This window comes from Bos indicus x Bos taurus, chromosome X (assembly GCF_003369695.1).
Source record: "Bos indicus x Bos taurus breed Angus x Brahman F1 hybrid chromosome X, Bos_hybrid_MaternalHap_v2.0, whole genome shotgun sequence".
NCBI classification, from domain to species: domain Eukaryota; kingdom Metazoa; phylum Chordata; class Mammalia; order Artiodactyla; family Bovidae; genus Bos; species Bos indicus x Bos taurus.
The window spans coordinates 6,375,901-6,381,898 of NC_040105.1; the positions used below are offsets into that span (position 1 = coordinate 6,375,901).

At 44.1% G+C, this 5,998-nt stretch overlaps 2 non-coding genes across 2 annotated transcripts; one reads left to right on the top strand and one right to left on the bottom strand.

Moving 5' to 3' along the window:
* Positions 1–788: 788 nt before the first annotated feature.
* TRNAC-GCA lies at positions 789–860 on the top strand. Its single transcript has one exon. It is a non-coding gene; the product is annotated as a tRNA-Cys (tRNA).
* Positions 861–5,531: 4,671 nt separating this feature from the next.
* TRNAC-GCA lies at positions 5,532–5,603 on the bottom strand. The gene has a single exon. It is a non-coding gene; the product is annotated as a tRNA-Cys (tRNA).
* Positions 5,604–5,998: the final 395 nt, after the last annotated feature.

The window sequence follows — 5,998 nt, forward strand, 5'->3', positions numbered from 1 at the left end:
ATTTTACAAATTTTTTTTTTTACAAAATAAAAATATATTTTATTTATTTATTTTGCAACACCAGGTCTCCGCTGCAGCCTGTGAACTCTCAGCTGTAGTATGTGGGTTCTACTTACCTGGCCAGGGATCAAACCTGGGCCCCTGCATTGGGAGCTCGGAGTCTCAGCCACTGGAAGTCCCAAAAAGGTATTATGATGAGGTGTTTAACTGTATCAATTTTTCTTTTTCTGTATGTACTTAAAATCTTTGATTTTGCCCTTTAGTGTAATGATGTAGGATGCATCACTGATAAAGTGTTCCCATGTTAAATATCATTGCACTCCTGGAATAAATTCTGCCTGATAATCCTGTACATAAATATATATAGAGAGATACAAAGTATACTTATACTTTTTGTATCCATATATTTATATTTTATTTTGAAAATAAAGTATTAGCTACATGAATTCAACATTTTATATATATATTTATGTATAGGATTATCAGGCAGAATTTATTTATATTATCTATATTATTTATATTTATTATTGTATTTATTGATAATATATTAATAATATTATTACAATTCATATTTGTTAGATTTATTTGTTTATATTTATTTATATTATTTATCTACACAAAAAGTATAGATACAAAGTATAGATATACTTTTTATATCCATACTTTTATATCTATACTTTATTTTGAAAATAAAGTATTAGCTACATAAATTAACTACATGAAAAGTATACAAAAAGTATATTTTTGTATTATATACAATTATTACAGTGTATTATATATTATGGGCTTCCCTGGTGGCTCAGATGGTAAAGTGTCTGCCTGCAATGCAGGAGACCCAGGTTCAATTCCTGGGTCGGGAAGATCCTCTGGAGAAGGAAATGGCAACCCACTCCAGCACTCTTGCCTGGAAAATCCCATGGACGGAGGAGCCTGATAGGCTACAGTCCATGGGGTTGCAAATTATAAGTGAAATGATACATAAATTATGTATCTTTTCTTGTATTATCCTTACCTAGTTTTTGAGTAAAGATTACACTAATCTCAGAAGAAAAGAAGGCTTAGTAGGAAATTAAGCAAAATATGGGAATAAAGATAAGGAAAGTTTGAGGAGTAAATGTTACATCTCCAGGAAAAACACAGTGATGTCTCAAGATAAATACTGTGCCAGATTTTTCATCTGAACATGAGAGTTGCCTATAAAAATGATTTTTTAAGTATTTAATTTTTTTTTTAAGAAGGGAGAGAGGGGAGGGGTGGAAAGGGGTGAAGAGAAAGGAGAGTGCATAGAAAAAGAAAACAAATAGAGAGGGACACAGTGGAAAAGGAGCATGTCCAAGATCAGTTATTCTTTCTGTGGTTGAGCAGACAGCCCGTGGTGGTCACTGCAGAGCTGGTTTGTCCTCTGTACCCATAACTACGCAGCTCCTACAGTCTGCACAGCAAGCTGAAGCCCAGTGCACGGCATGGAGCCACTCAAGCTCTGCAGACACCTCACCCCTGCCAGCTGGGGCCCTTCACAGGAGCCCCACAGCAGCTTTGGTTACCTGAGCCCTTCACCCCCATCTCCAGGCAACGGGCACCCTCCCACCTCCAGCGAGCAGGGGAGGCAACCTGCTCCCAGGACACCTTCCTTCCCCTTGCTGCCCCTGATTTGCTGGGAGTCATGTTTCAATCACCTCTCTCTTCCATAATCAGCCTGTCCCTCCTGACCCATTAACTCCATGAAGCTGCCATCTAGCATTCGGGGGGCCTCGAAATTATTTCTGATTACAAACATCAAGCACGCAGCCGTAGCGGGAAGACAAAGGCTCAGTTCAGTTCAGTCGCTCAGTCGTGTCCGACTCTCTGCAACCCCATGAACCGCAGCACACCAGGCCTCCCTGTTCATCACCAACTCCCGGAGTCTACCCAGACCCATGTCCATCGAGTTGATGATGCCATCCAACCATCTCATCCTCTGTCATCCCCTTCTCCTCCCGCCCTCAATCTTTCCCAGCATCGGGGTCTTCTCAAATGAGTCCGCTCTTCCCATCAGGTGGCCAAAGGATTGGAGTTTCAGCTTCAACATCAGTCCTTCCAATGAACACCCAGGACTGATCTCCTTTAGGATGGACTGGTTGGACCTCCTTGCAGTCGAAGAGACTCTCAAGAGTCTTCTCTAGCACCACAGTTTCAAGGCATCAATTCTTTGGCGTTCAGCTTTCTTTAAAGGAGAGGTTATGACAGGTTGTGCACAATGATCAAATCTCTCTCTCTCTCTTCTCTCTCTCTTCAGTTGCTAAGTCATGTCCGACTCTTGTGACCCCATGGACTGTAGCCCACCAGGCTCCCCTGTCCATGGGATTCTCCAGGTAAGAACGCTGGAGTGGGTTGCCATTTCCTTCTCCAGGAGATCTTCCCAACCCAGGGATCAAACCTGGGTCTCCCGCACTGCAGACAGATTCTTTACTGACTGAGTTATGAGGGAAGCCCAATATATAAACAAATAGAAACATGCATAATATAGACAAATATAAACATGTGTAAATACACAGACACAGAGGCACCAGTGGATACACATATACACATCTGTGTGCCTGCACGTGCACACACGTGAAGGCACGCAAATCTGGATACACCCATGCATGCACACACACATGTGCCCACAGACAGATGCACCCACGGGCACACTGTTAAATTAACGAAACAACGAGGCTCTAAACAAGACTTCAGGTCAGTTCAGTTCAGTTCAGTAGCTCAGTCGTGTCCGACTCTTTGCGACCCCATGAATCGCAGCACGCCAGGCCTCCCTGTACATCACAAACTCCCGGAGTTCACCCAGACTCACGTCCATCGAGTCAGTGACGCCATCCAGCCATCTCATCCTCTGTCGTCCCCTTCTCCTCCTGCCCCCAATCCCTCCCAGCATCAGTCTTTTCCAATGAGTCAGCTCTTCGCATGATGTGGCCAAAGTAGTGGAGTTTCAGCTTTAGCATCATTCCTTCCAAAGAAATCCCAGGGCTGATCTCCTTCAGAATGGACTGGTTGGATCTCCTTGCAGTCCAAGGGACTCTCAAGAGTCTTCTCCAACACCACAGTTCAAAAGCATCTTCAGCACTCAGCCTTCTTCACAGTCTGACTCTCACATCCATACATGACCACAGGAAAAACCATAGCCTTGACTAGACGGACCTTTGTTGGCAAAGTAATGTCTCTGCTTTTCAATATGCTATCTAGGTTGGTCATAACTTTCCTTCCAAGGAGTAAGTGTCTTTTAATTTCATGGCTGCAGTTACCATCTGCAGTGATTTTGGAGCCCAAAAAATAAAGTCTGACACTGTTCCCATCTGTGTGGATCACAATAAACTGTGCAAAATTCTGAAAGAGATGGGAATACCAGACCACCTGATCTGCCTCTTGAGAAATCTGTATGTAGGTCAGGAAGCAATAGTTAGAATTGGACACGGAACAACAGACTGGCTCTAAATAGGAAAAGGATTACATCAAGGCTGTATATTGTCACCCTGCTTATTTAACTTATATGCAGAGTACATCATGAGAAACGCTGGGCTGGAAGAAACACAAGCTGGAATCAAGATTGCCGGGAGAAATATCAATAACCTCAGCTTTGCAGATGACACCACCCTTATGGCAGAAAGTGAAGAGGAACTAAAAAGCCTCTTGATGAAAGTGAAAGTGGAGAGTGAAAAAGTTGGCTTAAAGCTCAACATTCAGAAAATGAAGATCATGGCATCTGGTCCCATCACTTCTGTCTGGGAAGGCCTTACAAATAGCTGTGAAAAGAAGAGAAGCGAAAAGCAAAGGAGAAAAGGAAAAATATAAGCATCTGAATGCAGAGTTCCAAAGAATAGCAAGAAGAGATCAGAAAGCCTTCTTCAGCGATCAATGCAAAGAAATAGAAGAAAATAACAGAATGGGAAAGACTAGAGAGCTCTTCAAGAAAATTAGAGATACCAAGGGAACATTTCATGCAAAGATGGGCTCGATAAAGGACAGAAATGGTATGGAACTAACAGAAGCAGAAGATATTAAGAAGAGGTGGCAAGAATACACAGAAGAACTGTACAAAAAAGATCTTCATGACCCAGATAATCACGATGGTGTGATCACTCACCTAGAGCCAGATATCCTGGAATGTGAAGTCCAGTGTGCCTTAGAAAGCATCAGTACGAACAAAGCTAGTGGAGGTGATGGAATTCCAGTGGAGCTATTTCAAATCCTGAAAGATGATGCTGTGAAAGTGCTACACTCAATATGCCAGCAAATTTGGAAAACTCAGCAGTGGCCACAGGACTGGAAAAGGTCAGTTTTCATTCCAATCCCAAACAAAGGCAATGCCAAAGAATGCTCAAACTACCACACAACTGCACTCATCTCACATACTAGTACAGTAACGCTCAAAATTCTCCAAGCCAGGCTTCAGCAATACGTGAACCGTGAACTTCCTGATGTTCAAGCTGGTTTTAGAAAAGGCATAGAAACCAGAGATCAAATGGCCAACATCCTGTGGATCATCGAAAAAGCAAGAGAGTTCCAGAAAAACATCTATTTCTGCTAATTCAGTGGAGGCCTAGTCAAAAACCAAAATCTAAGCCTGTGAAGGCCTCAAGGTCACCAAACTGAAACCTAAGCACAACCAACCCCAAATAGCCAACTGGGCTTTAAGGGACAACCAACCAACAATTTCCTAACTTTGCTTCTGCTTTTCTCTATCAAAGTCTACCTCACGCCTGTTGGTGGAGCACTCCCAACCACTTCTGGTTAGGCACGGCCTGATTCAAATCAATGTTGCTCAACTAAGACTCTTGAAATTGTTAACATGCCTCAGTTTATCTTTGAACCATGCACAGCCATACAGAGACACAGACATCCCCATACACACTCATCGATTCTCTTTTCAAGAGCTAACAAATTGCACGAGCGCACGTTGGTGTGAAGGGCCTCTCTCAAGACAGAGGTCATTCTTTTCCACTGTGAACTGAGGCAACAACATTCTCAAGACAGAGACTTTGAACCCCGGGCTGGCAGTGCGCTTCCATCACCACTTCAAGGTGGTGATGTGTGTTCTCTCACCCAAGTAGCCAAGGTCTGGTCTCAAGCTCGTACTAAGTCGCTTCAGCCACGTCCAACTCTTTTCGACCCCGTAGGCTGCAGCCCGCCAGGCACCTCTGTCCATGGGATGCTCCAAGCAAGAATATTGGAGTGGGATGTCATGCCCTTCTCGAGAGCATCGACCCCGAGTCTCTTGTGTCTCCTGTATTGAACACTAGTGCCACCTGGGGATGCTCCTAGGAGGCACAAGGAAACTTTTCACACCTGGAGCTTGAGTCAGGACGCAGTAGCCACTACATCTCCTGTATTGACCTTCCACTACCATGCTGGTCGTAAATTTAGCATGAAAGAAAGTGCAAGTGAAGTCGCATCTGACTCTTTGCGACCCCGCGGACTGTAACCCACCAGGCTCTTCCGTCCATTGGATTCTCCAGGCAAGAATACTGGAGTGGGTTGCCATTTCCTTCTCCAGGGGAATCTTCCCCACCCAAGGATCGAACCTGGGTCTCCTGCATTGCAGGCAGACGCTTTACCGTCTAAGCCACCAGGGAAGTCCTTAAATTTGAGCCACCAGGGAAGCCTTCAATTTAGCACACTAAACCCAAACTTCTTGTATTCCCAGGTTTGCTCCTGGAAAAAAAAAATAATAATAAGGTCCCTTGAGCCAAACTGAGAAAATCATGAAGCAAGCACAGCACAGAAAAACAGTCGAATAAAATTGGATCAGCTCAGAGAGTAGGAGAGAGGGACCTGCTCCCTGTACGAGGAACTATGTCCTCCTGGTAGGTAGGCAGGTGCCCACATAGGGCTCAGCCATGGATGAGAGGGGAAAGGAACAGGAGGCAGACTGCGCGTGGCATACGCCGTATTCCTCTTTGCAGACCTGACTCAGCTCCCCCTGGGCGTGAGCAAAGAAGAACAATTCATCATTAAAGGTTTTCCCGGA